At 39.0% G+C, this 25,501-nt stretch overlaps 1 protein-coding gene and 1 long non-coding RNA gene across 18 annotated transcripts in view; one reads left to right on the forward strand and one right to left on the reverse strand.

Annotated features, from left to right (window-relative positions):
* The window catches only part of NARS2 (asparaginyl-tRNA synthetase 2, mitochondrial), a 149,205-nt gene that overhangs the window by 103,222 nt on the left and 20,482 nt on the right, over window positions 1–25,501 (reverse strand). The window lies entirely within an intron of this gene.
* On the forward strand, window positions 123–25,198 carry LOC129484678 (uncharacterized). Its single transcript, XR_008658489.2, has 4 exons — window positions 123–250; window positions 13,119–13,247; window positions 21,826–21,981; window positions 24,890–25,198. It is a non-coding gene; the product is annotated as an uncharacterized lncRNA (long non-coding RNA).

The following is a 25,501-nucleotide window of genomic DNA, read 5'->3' on the forward strand; positions in this document are numbered from 1 at the left end:
ATTTGAGGGTGACATTTTGGCGAACTAGATGGGACCCAAATTAGGCCTTCATTGACTCCTGCTGTTTTGCCGACAGCTGGAGCCCCGGCACCAGCATGGACCGTTTGCATCCAACTGACCTCGCTGAAGACTGCAGAAGCCCTTGGTCAGACTACTCTCAGGGTTGAATCTCCCTGGCTTGACTGAGATTCAGACTTTATGAAACCTGATTGAACAACTGATGAGACTGGAATTAAAGCACTACTTTAAGGTAGGCGTTTCGTTTGTTATTCTCTTATTCCATTATTTGTGTATATTTGTGATTTTTTCACTTTTCTCTGAGATTAAGGTCTTGCTTGTCTTATTCACTGGAGTTTGTAACCTTTTCTCTCATTTGAAATTTTATCATGGAGAAAGCAGTTTCTCTTTGAAAAGAGGAAGTGAATGTCTACAGCTTAGGCAAATTTTCTTAAACTGGCCAGATCTAAAGCTCCATTCAATTTGGCACATTTAAAATTTCCTTTTGGGTGACCAAAGTTTATAAAAGACTTTATGAGCACAAGAAAAGTCCCAAAGACAAGGGGAACTGTACCTCCTGGTTGAAAGGCAACTTAGGCAACCAAGGAGTCTCCCAGGAGTGTCAGAGCATATCACTCATAACATGTAACAGTCCCACAGGATTTGGACAAATACATACTGACATGTATCCACCACTATAGTATCATACAGAATAGTTTCACTGCCCTAAAAATATGTGCTACACCTAGTCATCCCTCCCTTTCCCCTAACCCCTGGCAACTACTGATCTTTTTACTTTCTCCATAGTTTTGTCTTTTCCAGAATGTCACACAGTTTAAATCATACAATATGTAGCCTTTTCAGATTGGTCTCTTTGACTTAGTAATATGCATTTAAAGTTTCTCCAGGTCTTTTCATAGCTTGATAGCTCATTTCTTTTCAGTGCTGAATAATATTTTATTGTCTGGATGTAACAGATACAGTTTATTTCTCCACTTACTACTAAAAGGCATCTTGGTTGCTTCCAAGTTTTGGCAATTATGAATAAGGCTGCTTTATAAACATCCATGTGCACGTTTTTGTGTGGATATAAGTTTTCCACTCCTTTGGGTAAATACCAAGGAGCAGAACTGCTGGTTCTTATGGTTGGAGTATATCTAGTTTTGCAAGAAACTGCCAAACTGTACTGCAAAGTGGCTGTTAAATCTGCTGCTCCACATCCTTGTCAGCATTTGGTGTTGTCAGTGTTGTGGATTTTGGTCACTCAATAGGTGTGTAGTGGTACTGACTGGCTTTTTAGTGTGCTTTGTGCATCATTTTCTATGGATTACATGGTTCATACACTCCTACCTCAGCCATTACACTGAGTAGCAGTTATTTTTTTTTAGGAATCTATGAGCCAGAATTTCTTGGAATGTTGGTACACCTAAAAAGTAAGAAACATGGGGAAAGTTCTGTAAGTTCCTTTAGGCTGTTGACTGACTGACTGATAATGAGTGGATAAATTAGAACTTTGTCAGTGTAACCTCCTCCAGATATATTCACAAATTCTCAAACCTCTTAAGATCAAAGATTCATACTAAATACCTTTTGTTTCACAGTGTTAACTCATCCAATTAAGAAATATTGGGGCTCCTCAGGGACACTGTCTCTCTTACTACTGGATCCTGCATCTAGCCTATTACCTGGGAATAGCAGTTACTCGGTAAATATTTGTTCAATTGAAAAATGAATTGAAATAGGACCTGGAAATATGGGAGATATCTAAATCTGAGCTAGGACACAAATTTCTCAATGGAAAGAGCATGGAAAAAAACCTCCATTCGTGTTAATCCCAAGGAATACAGCAATAAAAGAAATGTTTGAATAACCGAACATTAAAACATAGTATAAAGCCTCTAAATTAATATAGCATATTAGTGGTACACAAGTAAACCTGTGGGATATAACTGAAAGTCTAAACACAGACTTTCACATATAAAAGTATTATATCAAATCAGTGAGGCAAAGCTGAACTTTTTAATAAGTAGAACCAGTTAACTGGGTAGCCATATAACTGTATCAACCAGAAATAAACTGCAGAATTTTTTTGTACATTGTGGCAGACAGTGTGATGTGAATATATGGGTGTTTTCCCCTGCCAAGGAATCTCTGCATAGTAATGCTGTGGTAATTTCTGTTGTTTCCAGCACCTAAGTTGTCACTTCTGATTCTTGAAATAATGGTACGTAAATTCATCTACTTTGATCCCGTCTTCAATATATTTCTTTCAAATCCTTGAGGGAAATGGTACAATATAAAAGAATATAAAAAGCATTTTTTAAAGTACTGCACATTGAAATAAAATCTCAAAATCAGAATTCTTATTCATTATAAAAAATACTCTGAACATAAACTAGCAAAAATACTTTATCTCATTGTCTCACACTTCTTATTTATTTTTGTCATTATGGTGTTTTGATACTGCAACAAAGATTTTAATTTTTCCTTTATTTTTATTTATTTTTAATTATCTTTTAAGATACAGCAGAAATATAACATTCAGGGACCCAGAAAGTTCTTTTTTTTTTTTTTTTGTGAGACAGAGTTTCACTCTTATTGCTGAGGCTGGAGTGCAATGGCATGATCTCAGCTCACCGCAACCTCTGCCCCCCCCAGGTTCAAGTGAGCCTCCCAAGTAGCTGGGATTACAGGCATGCACCACCACGCCTTGCTAATTTTGTATTTTTAGTAGAGATGGGGCTTCTCCATGTTGGTCAGGCTGGTCTCGAACTCCTGACCTCAGGTGATCCGCCCACCTGACCTCAGGTGATCTGCCCACCTCAGCCTCTCAAAGTGCTAGGATTACAGGCGCGAGCCACCGAGCCCAGCAAGTTCATTTTTAACTTGGTTATTTTGCATCTTAGAACTCATTTTCCCTTAAAGAAATACATACAATAACTATATTCACAGAGCAGCCACAGTATATGATGAATAATACAGATAAAATACAGTCATGTACTACATACTGACATTTTGTTCAACAATGGACTGTAGATACGATGCATCCATAAGATTATAAGAGCTGAAAAATTCCTATCTCCTAGTGATGTTACAGAGCACGGCATTACTCACGTATTTGTGGTGATGCTGTTGTAAACAAATCTACTGCACTACCAGTCATATAATGATAATAAACAACTATGTTACTGATTTACATATTTATTATACTATACTTTTTATCATTACTTTACAGTGTACTCCTTCTACTTATTAAAAAAAGAAGTTAACTGTAAAACAAGCTCACGCAAGTCTTTCAGGAGGCATTCTAGAAGAAGGCATTGTCATCATAGGAGATGACAGCTCCATGTGTGTTACTGCCCCTGAAGACCTTTCAGTAGGACAAGATACAGAGGTGTAAGACGGCGATATTAATGATGCTGCCCCCATATAGGCCTAGGCTAATTTGTTTTTGTGTCTTAGTTTTTAACAAAAATGTATAAACAGTAAAAAAGAAATCTCTAATAGAAAAAAGCTTACAGAATAATGAAAGAAAATATTTTTGTACTCATATAATCTGTGTTTAAGTATTATGAAAGAGTAAAAATATTTTAAAAAATTAAGTTTATAAAGTAAAAAAGTTAGAGTATGCTAAGATAATCTAGTATTAATAATTAACCTATTACTGAAGACACTTAAAAAAAATAAATTTAGTGTAGCTTAAGTACAGAGGTTTGCAAAGTTTGCAGTATTGTCCTAGGCCTTCCTACTCACTTATCACTCACTCACTGACTCATTCAGAGCAGCTTCCAGTCTTGCAATGTCCATTCATGGTAAGTGCCCTATACAGGTATACCATTAAAAGAAAAAAATCTTTTATACTGTATTTTCATCGTACCATTTCTATGTTACGTATGTTTAGATATACAAATACTTGCCATTTTATTACAGTTGCCTAGGGTATTCAGTACAGCAACATGCTGAATAGGTTTGTACCTGAAGAACAAGAGACTAGACCATACAGCCTAGGTGTGTGGTAGACTATACCATCTTGGTTTGCGTAAGTACACTCCATGATGGTTGCACAATGATGAAATCACCTAAGGATGCATTTCTCAGAAGGTATCTCTATTGTTAAGCAACACATGACCATATATGGAGAGAGATGCAGAAAGTGTGTGTGTGTGTGTGTGTGTGTGTGTGTGTGTTAAGTCATGATTCAAAAAAATATGCATGTGAATACAAATGAATGAATGAGTGCCTGGATTCATTTCTATCAATCTCGACAAATGTGACCAAGAGGGAGATAAAGCCCTCAGACAGTACAGGTAATACCAGGAAGCTGAAGAGGTGGCTTGTATTCATGTAGGGTACAACTTGATCTTTACTCTAGCTTCTTTATTGCTAAGATGAGACTCAGAAACAGGATTTTAACAGTTTGAAAATGTGTCTAGAAGTTTCAGAATTAGATGATAAAACCAATAATTTGAGGGGCCAGGTATGGTGGCTCACAAGTGTAATCCCAGCACTTTGGGAGGCCAAGGTGAGAGAATTGCTTGAGTCCAGCAGTTTGAGACCAGCCCTGGGCAACACAGTGAGAGGTCCATGTCTAAAAATACAATTTATAAATTAGCTGTGCATGGTGGCACGTGCCTGTAGTCCCAGCTACTGAGGAGGCTGAGGAAGGAGGATTGCTTGAGCACAGAAGTTCAAGGTGGCAGCAAGCCGTGATTGCACCACTGCACTGCAGCCTTGGCAACAGAGCAAGATCTTGTCCCTAATAGGTACGTACATACATACATACATGCATGCAAACATACATACGTGTTTGTCTGACTTAATTATCACATTATTCAAAACATTCCTTAAGTAGGCATAATAGTCTCCCCTTATCCACAGTTTTACTTTTCATGGTTACAGTCGCCTATAGTCAACTGCAGTCTGGAAATATTAAATGGAAAATTCCAGAAATAAAGAATTCTTAAGTTTTAAACTGCACTGTGCTGAGTAGCATGATGAAATCTCAGGCTGTCCCACTCCATCCTGCCCTGGACATGAATCATTCCTTTGTCTGGGTATCCATGCTCTATATGCTACCAATCTTATAGTCACTTAGCAGCAGTCTTGGCTACCTGGTCCACTGATGTCACACCGCCTACGTCATTCACCTCACAGCAGTTTAGGACCACGGCACAATACATTCACCTCAAAAATCACTTATCCATGAGGACTTCTTACTGCTAATAGCACCCACTCCATGCCTAGACTAGTAAAAATGACCCTTCTCTGCATTTCCGCAATAATCTGTATATACACCTCATTCATTCATCTAAGCACTGTGCTAGACAAGAGAGAGCAATAAATAAGAGAACATAAGCTCTCAAAAACCTTACATTCTAATGGGGAAAAAAGAAAATAACATGTAAACTAATAAAGAATCAAGATAATTACAAGTTGGGATAAATGAGTTGGGTACTGGGGGATGGGAAGGCCTCTTAAGCAGTAACAAGCAAGCAGAGACCTGAAAGATAAGAATGTATCTGCTATACTATAAACTGGAAAAAATACTCCAGGCACAAGGAACAGCCAGTACAGAGATCAGTACGTGGGAAGGGGGTGTCATACCTTATGGGAGTGGAAGGCAGGTGACTGTAGCTTGAGGGACTCAAGAGCAAGACTGTTAAAAGACGAGGTTAGACAGGTAGGCAGAAATCAGATTATGGGTCCTTTATAGGTCATGATAAGGAGTTTGAATTTTATTCTAAGATCACAGAGCAGCCACTGAAATGTAAGCATGGGGTTGTGGCATCATGAGTTAAAAAATTCTTCTAGTGTCTTAGTGGAGAACAGATAATAAAGGGATAAGAGTAGAAGTAGGGGTACCAATCAGAAGACAAGAAGAGTAGCTTGAATTAAACTGGTAACATTGGAAACAGAGAAATGAAGAGGTTGAGGATTTATGTTAAAGATGAGCCAACAAAGGACTGATAAATTAGATGTGAGGTTGGGGGAGACAGGCAGGGGAGGTATGAATTAAGTCTGACATCTAGATTTTTTACTTAAGCAAATGAGTAGATGGTAACTTTCACTGAGATAAAAAAGAAGAGGAAGAGGCTTTGGAGGAAAAAATCAAGAAGTTTATTTAATACATACTATGTTTGAATGCATATTAGACATCAACGGAGAAATGTCAAGTAGGCAGATGTTTCTACAAATCTGGAGCTCAGAAACAGAACCTGGAGATAAACAGTTTGGGACCGGAGATAAACAGTTTGGCAGTCAGTAGGTAGATGGTATGGTACATAAAGCCTTGGAAGTGAATAAAATCACCAGGGGAGAGATTACAGATTAGTGCTTCTCATTGATGATGATAGTGTTCCCCAGAAAATACTTCAGGAATTTGTAGAAGCATTTAGTGGGCAGGAGTCAAACATGTCCTGCAATATATACAAAGTCCTGCGTAACTAAGCCTTTTCCTGCAATCTCCCAAGTTCCCAATGCTCTGTTTAGGCATTCATACAGTCTATCAACAAAACCACGTGGATTTGAGCTATCTGATAAAGTCATTACTTTTATCTATCTTCTATAGAGGGTCTTGGTATAAGATTTTGTTTGGAAAACACTTTTGAACAAAAATGTTTGAAAATCAATATAAAGGATGATTAGTCCCTCCCATCCTAACAGTCCATGATAGACTAACCTTTCCCTGATCATATAAAACTTACATTAGTGCGATAAAACTTAACCTAGCCTTTCTCCATTATGCAAAACAAAAATTTTTGCTAGGTTATTCTGCCATTGGAAGACAGTAAATAGCAGAGCCAAGAAAGGGGAAACCAAGAGCTACCAAAAAAATTCTTTTAATGTGTGTATCCCAGTGAATTTCTTATCACAGGGATCTAAAATCCTCCCTGTTTCTTTGAGGATTTCCAAGAAAATATTAAACAAGTATTTTGAATTGCCCTCTAGTTATTTGTTCTCACAGCAGAACAAATTTAGCTGAGCAGTTTCACAATCTCAGGAGAATTAAATAGAAAAACCCACACAAGTCTGATTCTGTCTCCATGTAAAATATATAGCAAGGAGAGAGAGTAAAGAGCAGTAAGCTCAACAGTGGAAAGGAATATAATCAATAATGGAAAACTTATTTGACCTCCACAATCACTGAAGCACCCAATCTATTTTTATCTCCTTTTACTTTTTCCATTTTCTACTTTGTACCCTACCCCCACCTTTTACCCAGTTCTATTTACTCATAATCCCAGAGACAAAAAGTTGGGAATACATAAAGATGAAGCATGGTACAGAAATTTAAAAGGTTTAACATCATAATGGCATGCTATTGTCCTATTTACCTCAATCTGCAATTTCCTTTGAAGATCATGAAGAAAAGGGAGAGTACCCACCATCTGTAAGCTCTACACAACCACTGAATATCCTATTTTCTTTCTTGATCCCAATTAAGAGATTAGAGGGAGGCTATGCCTTTCATGACAGATAGTAAAGAATAAAAAAATCTAAGTTAGATAAAACTTTAATTTTTTCACGCCTGTAATCCCAGCATTTTGGGAGGCCAAGGTAGGCAGATCACCTGAGGTCAGGAGTTCGAGACCAGCCTGGTCAACATGGTGAAACCCCATCTCTACTAAAAATACAAAAATTAGCCAGGCACATGCCTGTATTCCCAGCTACTTGGGAGGCTGAGTCCTGAGAATCCCTTGACCCTGGGAGGCAGAGGTTGTTGTGAGCTGAGACTGCACTATTGTACTCCAGCCTGAGTGACAAGAGTGAAACTCCATCTCAAAAAAAAAAATTTTTAATTCAACTTCGCTCTTGTAAAAGATGCTAAAGCTTAAAAATGTTAAATGTCAAATGTTAGAATAAATGTTATATACAACTACTTTTTGGTAAGATCAGTTGTAGAATCCAGGTTTCTCAGTTTCTAGTACAATCACCTTTCCAATAAGTCATGTCACTTTTTTTTTTGGAGATAAGGTCTTGCTATGTTGCCCAGGTTGGTCTTGAACTCCTGGGCTCAAGTGATCCTCTCACCTCTGCCTTCCGATGGGACTACAAGCATATACCACTGTGCCCAGCTCTCCCATTTTTTATCCTGTAGTGTTGAAATAAAGCTTTGGATTAAAATGCTTTTAATATTAGTCTCTCCCAAGTATGAAATGCTGATCATATAAAATAAAACAAGCCAGGTGTAGTGGAACGTGCCTGTAATCCCAGCTACTTGGGAGGCTGAGGCAGGAGGATCACTTGAGTCCAGGAGTTTGAGGTCAATGAGTTATGATCATACCACTGCACTCCAGCCTAGGTGACAGAGTAAGACTCTGCCTCTAAAATCAATCAACCAACCAACCAATCAATCATAGGAACTAAATCTGTCATACAGTCTCCAAAGATTTGTGGGTTGGTAGTTTCATGATCCCTATCAAGCTGTATCTCAAACGCAGCTGCTATCATTGCTGCAGAAATTGTTCTGCATGGTATTAGACTGCATCTCATACGTAAAAACTAAAGCCAAGGGAAACAGGCTCAACAAACTGCATTCTATTTTGCCGGTTATGTTAGTTTTGGGATTTTCCTATTAACAAGCCATATATGTAGGTCTTTCACTAATCCAAAAATTTCCAGTAAGTCCAGTTTAAGTTTCCATACTTTCCACTTGCTACAAATGTGTATCTTGGTATACACAGAACTGCTAGTATAAAAATAATCTTTCTTAAAATAAGGGTTCATTTACATTCCAGAACACCCACTAACTAGAACACCCACTCAGCCCTGAGAAAGGTTTCATTTTAGCAACTATTTGAACAGCAGGAAAGGAAGTTATTAAGTCAGACTGTTTGTAAACAGTCTGCTTTCCTGCTGAGCAGTCTGAGAAAGAAAGGATCAAGAAAAGATGCGTGGAGTCTAATATTAGAGGGTAAGGTTGAGGCAAAACAGAGAGTGAATATACAATGCTGCCTTATTTTTCTCTAACGGGAGATAAACACAAATGTAAAATTGCAAAACAGCAAACTTATTCCTAAATGTAAAGAGGTCAGTGAAAAATGTACCACATTTTTTTCGCTACTGCTTGAAAAATATTAATTTTGGCTTATTCGTTGCCAGATTGGGGCTTTAAAGATGAATATGATAAGATATGGTCCTAGTCCATTAACTAGAACTTCCGTGAGAAGGGATACCTATGCTCCAGAGTTAAGTCTCCAAACCACGTATCCACACAAAGGACCTGACTACCACTAAACACAGCAGGTACTCAATAAATACTTATAAATCCCAGCACTTCGGCAGGGTGGAGGCAGGAGGATTGCTTGAGACCAGGAGTTCAAGACCAGCCTGAGCAACATAGTGAGACCCTGACTCTACTTTAAAAATTAGCTGGGTGTGGTGGTGCACACCTGTAGTTTTAGTAACTCTAGAGGCTGGAGTGGGTGGATCACTTGAGCTCAGGAAGTCAAGGCTGCAGACAGCCATGATCACTGGCTTATCACTGCACTCCAAACAGGGCGACAGAGCGAGACCTTGGGTCAAAACAAACCCCCCTACAAAATATACTTTCTTGCAGTTGCTGCAAGGAGGAAGTAAGTTATTGATAACTGGAACAGAAGGGCTTGGTTGTCCTTTACCTCTGGCTGTGGTAATCAAGAGTAAGTTAGCCAAGTATGGTGGTGGGTGCCTGTAATCCCAGCTACTTGGGAGGCTGAGGCACGAGAACTGCCTGAACCCAGAAGGTAGAGGTTGCAGTGGGCTGAGATGGCGCCACTGCACTCTAGCCTGGGCAACAGAGCAAAACTACATGTCAAAAAAGAATAAGCCATTATAACGCATACTCATATAAAAGTCATGATTTTGATGCTATCGAAAGATTATCCAAAAGGGATTCACATCATTTTTTGAGATCAAAGTGTCTCTTGAAGTCAACAATGCCATGGAATGCTTCCTTCAAAGATGGCATGCATAAAATAAATGTCTAATTTCCAACAAAAACCAATTTCCCCAAATAATTAGATGGTATTGGCCCTAAAGAGTATAAACTCAAAAAGCCTTCCAGTGTTTATGAAGCTGACATTTTCATCTATGATCACTTAATTTAATTCTAATGTCCAGACTAGCAACATGAAAGTTCATGTTCTTTTAAAAGAGGAAACTCTACTTTTCTACTTTTAATTAGCAATGGAAATAACCATTTGCAGAAAAAAAATTCTCTCTATATTAAAAGTTCAAAAGTCTAGCAGAGGTGAACTATTCAACATAGCCACTTCTGGGAAAATACACAGCAGGAATAGATAAAACAAAAACAAATAAAAAGTACCCTGGTACCAAGATCCAAGATGCATAAGCTACTTTCTAAATATATCCAGAATCCGGCCAGGCAGAGAGGCTCATGGCTGTAATCCTAGCACTTTGGGAGGCCAAGGCGGGCAGATCACGAGGTCAAGAGATCGAGACCATCCTGGCTGACATGGTGAAACCCTGTCTCTACTAAAAATACAAACATTAGCTGGGTGTGGTGGCGCGCACCTGTAGTCCCAGCTACTTGGGAGGCTGAGGCAGGAGAATCGTTTGAACCTGGGAGGCGGAGCCAAGATTGTGCCACTGCCCTCCAGCCTGGCAACAGAGTAAGACTGTCTCAAAAACAAAAAACAAAAAACTCTCTCTCTCTCTCCAGAATCCAACCACATTTCAGGATGTACAATTTCTACTCCTGTGTAAATCACTATCTGTCCACCTAAAATACAGCATTAGACTTTTAACTGGTTTCTCTTCTTCTGTACCTCTCCCTGATTTAATCTCCATATAGCAGCCAGAATGATCTCATTAAAATATAAGTAATTTGTTACTCCCTTGCTTAGAACTCTCCAAAGACTCACAGCCAACATTCTTATAATGGCCTAAAAAGTCCTTTACCTGAGGTTCCTAGAGGGAATGTTTCTGGTTGTCATAACTGGGGAGAGCTACTGAAATTTAGTGGGTACTATCCCAAGTTTCAAATATGCCATGGAACATTCATGTCAGTGAATTAGGTAAATTGTATTATTTTAATATGCTCTGAATTTTCCAGAATGCATCTTCCATGTAAATCAAGGGAAAGCTAATACTTTGATGCAGAACTCTTATCAAGAATGAGTTACCGGCTGAGTGCAGTAGCTCATGCCTGTAATCCCAGCACTTGGGAGGCTGAGGCAGGCAGATTACCTAAGGTCAGGAGATCGAGACCATCCTGGCTAACACAGTGAAACCCCATCTCTACTAAAAATACAAAAAATGAGCCAGGCGCGGTGGCGGGTGCCTGTAGTCCCAGCTACTTGGGAGGCTGAGGCAGGAGAATGGCGTGAACCTGGGAGGGGGAGTTTGCAGTGAGCCAAGATTGCACCACTGCACTCCATCCAGCCTGGGCAATAGAGCGAGACTCCGTCTCAAAAATAAAATAATTTAAAAAAAAAAGATACAGAAAATTAGCTGGGCATGGTGGCGGACGCCTGTAATCCCAGCTACTCAGGAGGCTGAGGCAGAAGAATCACTTGAACCTGGGAGGCAGAGTTGCAGTGAGGTGAGATCGCGCCACTGCACTCCAGTATTCTCATCACGAATAGCAAACTGTTCATGATATGTGAGTCACCAGTATAACACACCTGTTTAAGTCCTAATTTATAGTGGTCAAAGTCAGCAGTTCTTTATATCTCTATATAAAGGCTACTTACATTCTTCTAGACCACAGTATTTACATAATAAAATACACTGATTATTACTTTTCTTTCTTTTTTATATTAAGTTGGAAGCACTATATTTTTCAAATTAAGTGTATAAAAAGTTTATATCATCTATATTTCATTATACATATTATCTATATTTGGGAAAGAAAAGGAGTTATTAAAATTATTTTTTACAAAAGTGTTACACCTCATAAAGATGAACATCACTAACATATATAATTTGCACCTACTCCCAACCTCTATGCCTAACCTCAGTTCCCACTAATCTTCCTCTCTTTCCTATGCTTGATCCATACCTGCCTTCATGATTGTTTCTCGAAAACCTGAGGCTGCTCCAGCCACAGAATCTTTGTACTTGCTGTTCCTTCTGACTGAAATGTTCTTTCCCAGGTATCAACATTACTTACTCCCATATGTCCGTCATGCTTTTTCTTTTTTGTTTTTTTGAGACAGAGTCTTGCTTTGTCACCCAGACTGTAGTGCAGTGGTGTGATCTTGGCTCACTGCAACCTCTGCCTCCTGGATTTAAGCAATTCTTGTGCCTCAGCCTCCCAAATAGCTGGGATTGCAGTTGTGCATGCCACTGTGGCCAGCTAATTTTTTTATTTTTAGTAGAGATGGCAGATGGGGTTCTGTCATATTGGCCAGGCTGGTCTCAAACTCCCGGCCTCAAGTGATATATATGCCTGCCTTGGCCTCCCAACGTGCTGGAATTACAGGTGTGAGCCACCGCACCTGGTCCAGTCACACTTTTTGAACATCTTCTCAGTAAAGCTTTCCTTGACCATCCAATTTAAACTAGAATCTCTCTCTCCCTAACCTTTTTCCCAATTTACTTTTCTTCGCAATACAAATTACCATCTGTTCTGATTATCTATTGGTGAGTAACAAATCATCCTAAAATTTAGCGGCTTAAAATGATAATCTACCGCTATCTTTCACAATTCTATGAGTTGCCTGGCTTCAGCTGAGTGATTCTTGTATGGAGTCTCTCATGTGGTTTCAGTCAAATGGCTGCTGGCACTGGAGTCATGTGAAGGCTAGACTCAGCTAGATATCCAAGATGAACTCCTTAATCACAAGTCTGGTGCCTTAGCTGGGATGGCTGAAACAGCTGAAGCATAGCCAGGCATCTCTGTCTTACCATGCAGCCTTCCCACACAAATAGTTTGAGGTCTCACAGTAGCACAGTACCTCTAATACAGATGCTGGCTTCCCCCAGAGCCATTCCAAAAAACCAAAGGCAAGGATATTTCATTTCCATCATGTCCTACTGATTACACAGAACCAGCGCACTCTTTAACTGTGGGTGAGGACAACAGAAAGATGTGGGTACTGGGAAGCATAGTGCACTAGGGAGCTATCTTTGGACAGTTATCACAATACTTAACATATTTTCTATTTTACTTTCAGAATTATTGTCTCCTCTTCTACAAGGATATACATTCAACAAGGAAAAAGACTTCTGTGTTCACCACTTTTCCCTCAGCACACGTCATGTAGTCAATATTAATTGATAAAAGGAATAAATTATTGCATTAGGTAAGTGATATACATCAATAATTCACTATATCTCCCTGCTTCTCACTATAGGTCGCTCTGCCCCAATCTTACCAATTTGCCTTTCTGAAAGGTACCTGGTATGAATCTGGATAATTTTGGAAGTAGAAAATGACAAAGTTGGGACAAAAATCAAAGACAGAACTATAAACAAGGATCATACACATTGCTGTGTCCTGCGGACATCTCTGATCACTCCAGTACCTAGTTTCTCCTTGTCAGAAATCTCTCCTAGAGCACTTATAAAAAGTGAAGCAGTACTTGATGTAACAATTCTGTATATTCTGTATAACTACCCTTAAAAAAGGTAAAAGCCAATTAAACATTTAATTATTCTGTCTACAATTTCACGTGTTAGCTTTATCGTCTGGATAAACACTATACATTTCTTGGCTGGGTATGGTGGCTCATGCCTGTCATTTCAGCACTTTGGGAGGCTGTGGCGGGAGGACTGCTTGAGCCCAGGAATTAGAGAACAGCCTGGACAACATAGCAAGACCCTGTGTCCACAAAAAATTTAAAAATTAGCCAGGTGTGGTGGTGCACCCATAGTACTAGCTACCAGCTACCTGGGAGGCTAAAGTGGGAGGATCACTTGAGCTAAAAGAAAAAAAAAAGAACTCAGAAACTGTAAATTTCTTGAGAACCAGCTCATTTTAATTTAAAAAACAAATTTTAATTCAAAATTCTCAACACAGGACCCAATACTAACTTGTGCATACTAGCATGTAACAGGAAAAAAAAATAGCCAATGAATTCTCCATCAGTAAAAGAATAGGTTAAATACATTGAAATACCTGTATTGATACATTGAAACAGCACATACTTTTAAAAGAATGAGGCAGAAGCAGTAAGAGGTACTGATAAATGAACAAAGCAGGTATAAGCCAGGCATGGTGGCTCACGCCTGTAATCTCAGCATTTTGGGAGGCCGAGGCAGGCGGATTACCTGAGATCAGGAGTTTGAGATCAGCCAAAATGGCGAAACTCCGACTCTACTAAAAATACAAAAATTAGCTGCGTATGGTAGCTAATAAACATGAACATCATTATGTTATTTATGAACGTATGACTAGACTAGTCTTAAGGCTGAAAGTTCTACAAAACTAAAATAGCCGTTAGAAAATAATAATAAGTATTTAAGTATTCCAGGTAGTGTGCAGGACACAGATCTTCCCTGAAAGGAACTTAGAATCTACACAGGGAACCAAAACTGGTAAGTAAGAAACCATTGATTAACAACTGAATGTTAAAACAGGCTATAGTAGGCCAGGCACGGTGGTTAACACGTGTAATTCCAGCATTTTGGGAGGCTGAGATTGGAGGATTGCTTGAATCCAAGAGTTTGAGACCAGCTTGGGCAACATAATGACCTTGTCTCTACTAAAAATTAAGTGAGCCAGGTGTGGTGGTGTGTGCCTGCAGCCCCAGCTACACAGGAGGCTGAGGTAGGAGGATTGCTTGAGCCCAGGAGTTTGAGGTTGCAGTGAGCGATGACAGTGCAAGTGCATGCACTCCAGCCTGGGTGACAGCAAAACTGTGACTCAAAAACAAAAAATAAAACCAGCTATAGCAACTGAATACAAGTTTAACAGGAGTTGGAACAAGGGAGGTATTAATATTAGCTAGAAACAAGTTGTTTTGAGAAGAGGTTTGACCTGGGGTAGCCCACATACCATCTAAAAAAGTTTAAAAGAAAATAGGTAAGAGTAATCAAAAAGTGAAACCATCCAGCACAACCAAAATGATGTGTGCCATAAACAACTTAGTCATAAAAATGTATAAGCACCAGGATTTCTGAGGTCTAGTAACTTTGTGTTACCATTTCTAGAACGCACAACAGTTTAGAGAAGAGAAATGCTAGTGCTTACATCAGCCTGCTTCTGCATACTGTTTTACCTATTTTGGATTAGCAATATGAAGTTTTCATATATGTCATTTCACTTAATCCTTACAACCTGTAAGAATAGTGTTCTTCACATTTTACCAGTGAGGAAATTGAGGATCATGGTGGTAAAAAGTAGCCAAGAGGTGACTAACCTGTTTTTCCTCCTCCCTTCTGACATGACAGTGTGGGGAGCTCCTCAGACCCATTCCTCAGTGAAATGGGTAAACGTTACTTAAAAAAAATTTTTTTTAATCGAATCATTTAAAGTCTCTAGAAATCGTCTTAAGGGTATACAGCAAATGAAGAAACATCTATTCAAAAAAATCTACTAAAGCTCGGTGAGGACAAGGAGAGTCTGTAATGTCTGAAACAGAGCCCTCTTCCTCCTTTCCCCTCACAGCTTGGCATGACAGAAACTCTATCCCCCAATTGCAGCCAAGATCACAGGGCTCTAGCAAGAGGGGCAGCATGAAGGCATTTCTGCCCTTTCTCACAGCCACCTGTAGCTGAGGCTAAGTTCTGGGCAAGTGTGGCTGAGAGGTGAAGCCTCCCTTCTTCAGCCCCAGCCCCACTTGGGGGATGGAGGCTCCACCTTGGGCATGGTGCTGCTGAGAACACTAGGGTCCTGACTGCTTTTGCCCCAGATCCTGGGGTGGGGGTTCCATGCCAGGAGAGACAAGCCAAGAAACCTGGGCTGCTGCCTCTTGCTCCACTGAACACTCAGCTCCTAAATCAGGAGGTCTTGTAGTGAGAACGATCCATTGTCCCTTCCGCCAGCACTGGAGCCTGACTCCAACATTGACTGGGCAAAGAAGCAGGCCATAAAACGGAGCTCCAAATTTTTACCCAAAGGAACTGACTTCACTGCAACAAAGTATGTAAAAGTCCATACTGAAGGGTGCTCTCCAGAATAGTGGTGGTTGTGATGAAAGGCAGATTGAAAGATTCATTGGTGATAAAGACTAAACTGTAGATTTCCTAGTATGCTGGGAAGAAACAGAAACAGCTGGGAAGAGCCCTTTTGGGGTCAGAACAAACTCAAACACTGCCCTTGAAAACTATGTCCACAAAGGAGTATAAATTTGATTGGATCAGTTTGTGAAGCAATTTATGCCCCAGACGTTGAAAACAATAGCACAATCAGTCTGCAAGTAATGGAGCTTAAGAGGTGGGTGTGGTCAGGGGAAAAGACAGCCAAAGAAAGCTCTACCAAAACCAGTGCCATCCTTATCGTGAGCATACTCAAGGCTATTCCCCCTTAGTGGCAGCATCAGAGGCTTCACACTGGTAGGGGGTGGGAGGGAGGAGAGGGGCAAGACTTGTATTTAGAATATATAAAATACCTCCTACAGGCCCAATAACAAAAAGACAACCCAATTAAAAAATGCGCAAAAGACTCAAATAGACATTTTTCCAAAGAAGAGAAATAAATGGTCAATATGTACATAAAAGATGTCCAACATCCTTATTCGTGTTAAATAAGGCATCATTTTGGGCTAAGCTACTGCACTAGGCGTAGTGCAGTAATGGAGTCACTCACACTGAAGTTCCATACCATCAAACTGAAACTGAGTTATTATCCGGCATTCCTAGAAATCAGGAGAGGGAGATGGCTGAATTTCTCAAACAGGCCACTCTCAATCAGCATGATAACAAAGTTCTCTCCACCTTTAATCCTTACAACAAAATGTAACCTGAAGTGACCTAATGTTAACCCATCAGTTACTTTCCTATTGTTCTGTTTCCCTGTTCCCACCTTGCGCCTTACAAGGAAAGTAACTTTAAAGTGACCAATACACTTCTTGTTCTTTGTTTATATTTCCTTCAGTAATTTTCTGTCTATAAAACCTCAGGTCAGCTCATGAGAATGCATTCTATTTTACAGAATGAAGCGTTAGCCCATTCTAGAATTGTTAAATGAAGAAATTTAAATTTTAAAAAATTTGTTGTAATTTTGTCTTTTGATAGTCATTAGGAAAATGCAAATCAAAGCCACAATAATATACCACTTTACACCCATTAGTATGATTATAATCAAAGAAACTGAAAATAACAAACGTAGGCTAGGATGCAGGGAAAGGAGAAGCCTCAAAATGCCACGGCCGCTTCGAAAAATAGCTTGGCAGTTTTTAAAAATGTTGAACTTAAGGGTTACAACATGACCCAGAAATTCTACCCAAGAGAAATTAAATGATAAATTCATCCACACAAAAACTTTCCAAAAATGTTCATAGCAGCATTATTCATAGTGAAACAGGTTAAAGGTTATGTAGAAACAATACAAATGTCCATCAAGTGATAAATCAATAAACAAAACATGATACATCCACAAAATGGACCAGCTTGATATAAAAAGGAATGAAGTACTGATACATACTACAATACTTTATAAGTGAAAGAAGCCAAACACAAACGACCATACATTGTACGATTCCATTTATATGAAAAGTTTCAGAAGAGGCAAATCCCCAGAAAGCAGATTTGTGCTTACCTAGAACTGAGGGTGGGAATGGCAAGGGGCTGCTACTGGGTACAGTTTATTTTTGGGGTGATAAAAATGTCCTCAAATTAGATCGTGGTGATTGGCCGTACAACCCTAAGAACATACTGAAAACCATGGAACTATATACAGTTGTGCATAGCCTGAGGGGGACACGTTCTGAGAAATGCATCACTAGGTAATTTCACTGTTGTGCGAACATCACGGAGTCTATTTACGCACAGACCGGGTATAGCCTACTACCCCCAGGCTACAAACCTGTATAACATGTTACTGATACTACTGAATACTCTGGCAATTGTAACACAATGGTAAGCGTGTGTGTATGTAAACGTATCTAAATATGGAATTGGTACAGTAAAAATACAGTATTATAATCTTACGGGATCACCATGGTATATGTGATCTGTCATTGACTGCAATGTTACTATGCGGCACGACTACACTTTCATATTTTATGGTATGTGAGATATGTTCCAATAAAATAGTTTTTAAAAAACCCTGCTTCAGGCCGGGCGCGGTGGCTCATGCCTGTAATCCCAAGGCGGGCGGATCATCTGAGGTCAGGAGTTTGCGACCAGCCTGGCCAAGATGGAGAAATCCCGTCTCTACTAAAAATACAAAAATTAGCCGGGCGTGGTGGCAGGCGCCTGTAATCCCAGCTATTTGGGAGGCTGAGGCAGGAGAACTGCTTTAACCTGGGAGGTGGAGGTTGCAGTGAGCCGAGATTGCACCATTGCTCTCCAGCCTGGGGAACAAGAGTGAGACTTCGTCACAAAACAAAGCAAAACAAAACAAAACAAAAAAAACCACCAAAAACGAACCTGCTCCATCTCGTTCCTAAAGCTATCCAACTTTATTTCCTACGATTCACCAATATGAACCTTCTCATGTATCTCTCCACCCAGAGTCTAATAAAAACCCCTACACTTCATTTTATTTTATATTTTAGGTTTGGGGATACATGTGAAGGTCTGTTACATAAACACGTGTCATGGGGGTTTGTTGTACATATTACATCACCCAGGTATTAAGCTCAGTACCCAACAGTTATCTTTTCTGCTCTTCTCCCTCCTCCCATCCTCCCCCCTCAGGAAGACACCAGTGTCTGTTGTTTCTTTCTTTGTGTTCGTCAGTTCTTATCATTTAGCTCCCACTCATAAGTGAGAACATGCAGTATTTAGTTTTCTGTTCCTGCATTAGTTTGCTAAGGATGATAGTCTCCAGTTCCATCCATGTTCCCCCAAGACATGATCTCATTCCTTTTTATGGCTGCATAATATTCTATGGTGTATGTGTACCACATTTTCTTTATCCAGTCTGTCATTGATGGGCACTTAGGTTGACTCCGTATCTTTGCTATTGTGAACACTGAGGCAATGAACATTCATGTGCATGTGTCTTTATGGTGTGAAAGGAAAATACATCTTGGGCCCCAAAATCACTAAGCTAAAGGGAAAAGTCAAGCCGGGAACTGCTTGGGCAAACTGCCTCTCATTCTATTCAAAGTCATCCCTCTGCTCACTGAGATAAATGCATATTTGATTGCCTCCTTTGGTGAGGCTAATCAGAAACTCAATAAGAATGCAACCACTAGTCTCTTATCTACCTATGACCTGGAAGCCCCCTCCCCACTTCGAGTTGTCCCACCTTTCTGGATCGAACCAATGCTCATCTTACGTATACTGATTGTCTCCCTAAAATGTATAAAACCAAGCTGTGCTCAGACCACCTTGGGCACATGTCGTCAGGACCTCCTGAGGCTGTGTCACAGGCACGCATCCTTAACTTTGGGAAAATCAGCTTCCTAAATTGACTGAGACTTGTCAATTTTGGAGTTCACAATATTTGGGCTTCATAATGATAAACTGCTTTATATTCCTCCGGGTATATACCCAGTAATGGGACTGCTAGGTCAAATGGCAGTTCTGCTTTTAGCTTTTTGAGAAATCACCATACTGCTTTCCATAATGGTTGAACTAATTTATACTCCCTCCAACAGCATATAAGGGTTTCCCTTTTCTCTGTAACCTGGCCAGCACTGTTATTCTTTTATTTTTTAATTATCGCCACTGAATGGTGTGAGATGGTATCTCATTGTGGTTTTGATTTGCATTTCTCTAATGGTCAGTGATATTGAGCTTTTTTTCATATGCTTTTTGGCCTCTTCATATGCTTGTTGGCCTCAAGCATGTCTTCTAACAAGTGTCTGTTCATGTCCTTTGCATCCCCCTTTTTTTTTTTTTGAGACAAAGTCTCGCTCTGTTGCCCAGGCTGGAGTGCAGTGGCATGATCTCAGCTCACTGCAAGCTGCGCCTCCCAGGTTCAAGCAATTCTTCCGCCTCAGCCTCCTGAGTAGCTGGGATTACAGGCATGTGCCACCACGCCCGGCTAATTTTTGTATTTTTAGTAGAGAAAGGGTTTCGCCATGTTGGCCAGGCTGGTCTCGAACTCCTGACCTCAAGTGATCCACCTACCTCGGCCTCCCAAAGTGCTGGGATTATAGGCATGAACCACCATGCCTAGCCATTTGCCCAGTTTTAAATGGGGTTGTTTTTCTCTTCTAAATAAGTTCCTTATAGATCCTGGATATTAGACCTTTGTCAGATGCATAAGTTGCAAATATTTTCTTACATTCTGTAGGTTGTCTGTTTATTCTGTTGACAGTTTCTTTTGCTGTGTAGAAGCTCTTAAGTTTAATTAGATCCAATTTGTCAATTTTTGCTTTTGTTGTAATTGCTTTTGATGTCTGTCATGAAATCTGTGCTAGGATGGTATTGCCTAGGTTGTCTTCCAGGGTTTTTATAGTTTTGGGTTTTATATTTAAGCCTCTTTAATCCATCTTGAGTTTATTTTTGTACATGATGTAAGGAAGAGGTCCAGCTTCAATCGTCTGCATGTGGCTAGCCAGTTGTCCCAGCACCATTTATTAAATAGGGAGTCTTTTCCTCATTGCTTGTTTTTGTCAGCTTGGGGGAAGATCAGATTGTCACAGATGTGCGGCCTTATTTCTGGGCTCTTCATTTTGTTCCATTGGTTTATGTGCCTGTTTTTGTACTAGTACCACACTGTTTTGGGAGTGGAGCCTTGTAGTACAGTTGGGTAATGTGATTCTTCTAGCTTTGTTCTTTTTGCTTAGGATTGCCTTGGCTATCTGGGCTCTTTTTTGGTTCCATATAAATGTTAAAATAATTTTTTCTAGTTCTGTGAGGAATGTTGTCAGTAGTTTGATATGAAGAACACTGAATCTGTAATTTGCTTGGGGTAGTATATCCATTTTAATGATATTGATTTTTCCTACCCATGAGCATGGGATATTTTTCCATTTGTTTGTATCTTCTCTGATTTCTTTGAGCAGTGTTTTATAATTCTCATGTAGAGCTCTTTCACCTCCCTGGTTAGCTGTATTCCTAGGGGTGTGTGTGTGTGTCTGTGTGTGTGTTTGTGTGTGTGTGTGTGTCAACTGTGAATGAGACTTTCTGCTTTGGCTCTCAGTTTGGTGGTTGTTGGTGTATAGGAATGTTAGTGATTTTTGTATACTGATTTTGTATCCTGCAACTTTGCTCAAGTTATTTATCAGCTGAAGGAGCTTTTGGGCCGAGGCTATAGCGTTCTCTAGATATAGAATCATGTTGTCTGCAAACAGAGATAGTTTGACTTCCTCTGTTCCTATTTAGATGCACTTTATTTATTTATCTTGCCTGACTGCTGTGGCTAGGACTTCCAATACTATGTTGAAGAGAAGTGGTGAGGGCATCCTTGTCTTCTGCTGGTTTCCAAGGGGAATGCTTCCAGCTTCTGCCCATTTGGTATAATGTTGGCTGTTTGTTTGTCATAGATGGCTCTTATTATTTACAGGTATGTTCCTTCAATATCTAGTTTATCGAGAATTTTTAACATGAGGTGTTGAATTATATCAAAAGCCTTTTCTGCATCTATTGAGACAATCATGTGGTTTTTGTCTTTAGTTCTATTTATGTGATGAATCACTCTGATTGACTTTTGTATGCTGAAGCAACCTTGCATCCAGGCAATGAACCCTGCTTCATGGTGGATTAAATTTCTGATGTGCTGCTGGATTCAGTTTGCAAGTATTTTGTTGAGGATTTCTGCATCAATGTTCATCAGGGTTACTAGCCTGATATTTTCTTTTTTTGTTGTCTCTCTCCCAGGTTTTGGTATCAAGATGATGCTGGCCTCACAGAATGAGCTGAGGAGAAGCCCCCCTCCACAATTTTTTGGAACAGTTACTGTTGGAATGGCACCAGCTCTTCATTGTACATCTGGTAGAACTCAGCTATGAATCCATCAGGTCCTGGGCTTTTTTGGTTGGTAGGCTATTTATTACTTATTCAGTTTTAGAGTTTGTTATTGGTCTGTTCAGAGAATCAATGTTTTCCTGGCTCAGTCTTCAGAGGGTGTATGTTTCCAGCAATTTAGAGAAGTTCGTAGTAGTTTCTGATGGTTGTTTATGTCTGTGGGGTCAGTAGTAACATTCCCTTTGTCAATTCTAATTGTGTTTATTTGATCTTCTCTCTTCTTAGTCTAGCTAGTGGCCTATCTTATCAATTTTTCCAAAAAACCAACTCCTGGATTTGCTGATATTTTGAATGTTTTTTTGTGTCTTAGCTTCCTTCAGTTCAGCTCTGATTTTTGTTATTTCTCATCTTCTGCTAGCTTTAGGGTTGATTTGTTCTTGCTTCTCTAATTACTTCTGCTGTGAAGTTAGGTTGTTAATTTGAGAGCTTTCTAACTTTTTGACGTGGGCGTTTAGTGCTATGATTTTCCCTATGAACACTGCCTTACTTGTGTCCCAGAGATTCTGGTACATTGTATCTTTGTTCTCATTATTTTCAAAAAACTTTTTGATGTCTGTCTTAAATTCATTATTTACCCAAAAGTTATTCAGGAGCATGTTGTTTAGTTTCCCTGTAATCATATGATTTTGAATGCTTTTGTGTTGACTTCTATTTTATTGTGCTGTGGTCTGAGAGTATGTTTGGTATGCTTTCAGTTCTTTTACATTTGTTGAAGATTGTTTTATGTCCAATTATGTGGTTGGTTTTAGAGTAGGTGCCACGTGAAGACAAGAAGAATGTATATTGTCTACGCCTCATTTTAATTATCTGATTCTTCTTACATTATTGCTCTTACCTGGAATATTCTCCCTAAGGTACAGTCAGGTCACATATTCGTTTTGAAGGTTTTTCTGATCAAGTCAATACTCACTGACCTACCTCATTTTCCTCTAGATTCCATACCACTTATAACTGGTAACACTATATCCTCAAATGTATACATAAAGCAATTCCACCTTATTTCCCATCAACTTCTAGTTATACTGAAAACCATGGAACTGTATACAGTTATGCATCGCCATCAAGCCAAAACTAAGATCTTTATATTACCTTCTGAGAAGTCAGAAGAGGAGTAACAGCCACATCACCAAAGAGAACAATTTTAGCCAGCATAAGGAAGTCCCCTTTGCTTTAACCTTTACAAGAAAAATAACTTTGTAAAGCTCAATTGCTTTTTGATTTTTGTTTCTGCTTTCCTCAGCCTTTTTCCGTCTATAAAACTAGCCTCTTCTATTTTACAGAAAGAAGTGTTGCCTGATTCTTGAATGGCAAATGAAAGTCAATTAAAATCTTTAAACTAAATTTGTAGTAATTTTGTCTTTGACAGCCACAACCTACAATTCTTGCCTTAATCTCTTTCATCTCTTCAAAGACAAACTAATTCTTCCAAATTATAAAGACCAAACCTAATTTTGGGAACTCAGCCAGGGTCTTAGGACAAAGAGGAAAATATGTACAAACAAGGAATTTTGTAGGATAAGTAACATCAAGAGTGAATGAAAAGCATGCTCCTTCCCTTATCAACTCCTGCCAACTTACCGGCTTGACAGGATAGAACCTCAACTACATCTTTATAGCATAGCATCTTGAACACAGATAGCACCAAATGTCCATTAATAACAAACAAATGCCTTGAAGGAAACTTCTTACAATGTATTCAGTAGTCCCCAAACCTTAACAAATATCAAAGCAGGAAATGGAGATGAGGGAAAGGAAAAGTAAAATGATAGGGCATGCATTCACTTCTCAACAGAATATTAGAAGTGCATGTTCTTACTATGTTTTTTCAAGGTGACCTCTTAAAGCTGCCCTCTTATCTTTAAATGCAGTACTTAAAGACACTTCATTTCTGTCAGAGAAAAAATGTGCACCATTACGAGAAGCAAGAATTTAAATATGAAAGCCCACCTCCTCCTAAAAGGGGTACCAAAATTCAAATTCTTATGCTTCTACAGGCAGCCAGGAGGAATTCAACACAATGAATCTTGGAAGTGAAGTATGTGAGGTGGGATAAGAGGGAGCTCTGCTTTCAAAGGATAGAGGGTTGGCAGGGACAGAAGACAAGTCTTTGTAGTTGAACTTCTGAAAGCAACAAAGACACTAGGTCAACACAGCATAAAAGCCAGATAGCACAGATCAGCTGAAACCTGAGCTAGATCCTGACTATAGGAGCCTAGGATCAATGAATTCAAGACTTTCTCTTTCTGGTATTCTGCATGGGCAAATTCAATCCCACAAATTCCTTTCCCTGGCTCTGAAATAACATGAACATAGTACACTTCTCACTTGTTTAGCTTCAGAAATATATTTTTTCCTCTTCCTATTTATTCACACTTATCTGATAACTTGTCTTAGTTTATTTAGAGGCCAAGATACATATATTTATATATAAATATATATATTTTATATATATAAAATATGTGTATATATATCTTATATTATATATATCTTACATTTTATATATATATATAATCACTCAGAGCTGCTTATGGGATTTCCCTGGTAGCAATGCAGTTATCTCCAAATGTATCTTTATTTACGCACATTAAAAACTTTTTTACTTGTTTCATTTGGGTCTCTTTAACAATTCCTTTTTATTTGTAAAGACTCCTTTAAATTATACCTTTTTTCCCCAGCCATTTATTGAATATTCAGTGGTTTAGACTAAGGGATTTAGAAATGTATTTACAGTAATTCTTGGCTTCACTATGCAGAAAATTAAAGTGCAAAGAGAAAATAAACACCTAGAAGAGAATGTTTTCCAGAATTTACATATGGTTATTTTGTCACCTGCTGCCTTCTTTGAACTCATATATACAGATGCTAATACCCCCAACTCTAAATGTTCAACAAGGCATTTTTATTCTGCTTTTTGCAGAATGCTGATCAATATCAAGAATTCTTCCAGTCATGTATAATGAAGACAGCATTTGATTATCATTCTGAATGACTTCAACATATCAGGACAACTTCTCCCAGAGACTACTTTGTTCAATAATATAAAGCACCACCACCATTATTAAGAGTCAAAAAGCACTGAACAGGAGAAAGCAGTTACATACAAATTTTGTCATTTGATAGAATCAACCAAATATATAAACAAGAATCCTGACATCTTAAAGATAAAGAAATCAGTAAACAAATAAAAGAAGTACCAAAGTACCACTCATGATCATACCATTCTCTCTGTCCAACCGGCTAATGATTTTAAATAGCTATCAAACTGGTAAATGCAAGGCTTTTGACTGCCTCCAATAAGAAAAACTGATAACTTAAAAAATATCTGCAGTAAGGGCAGGCTGACAATGCCTGGCATATACTAGGAACTCAAAAAATGATTGCTAGACAGATTTAAGAGCCTTCATGGGATGAACAAAACATAAATCATTCTTATGAAAAAATGAATTTTTTAAAGACTTTGAAAAAGAAAATGATATTCACATGTATACTCTTCTATTTTTATTTATATTTTAAAATATGACGTACATCC

This window comes from Symphalangus syndactylus, chromosome 6 (assembly GCF_028878055.3).
Source record: "Symphalangus syndactylus isolate Jambi chromosome 6, NHGRI_mSymSyn1-v2.1_pri, whole genome shotgun sequence".
Classification (NCBI taxonomy): Eukaryota; Metazoa; Chordata; class Mammalia; order Primates; family Hylobatidae; genus Symphalangus; species Symphalangus syndactylus.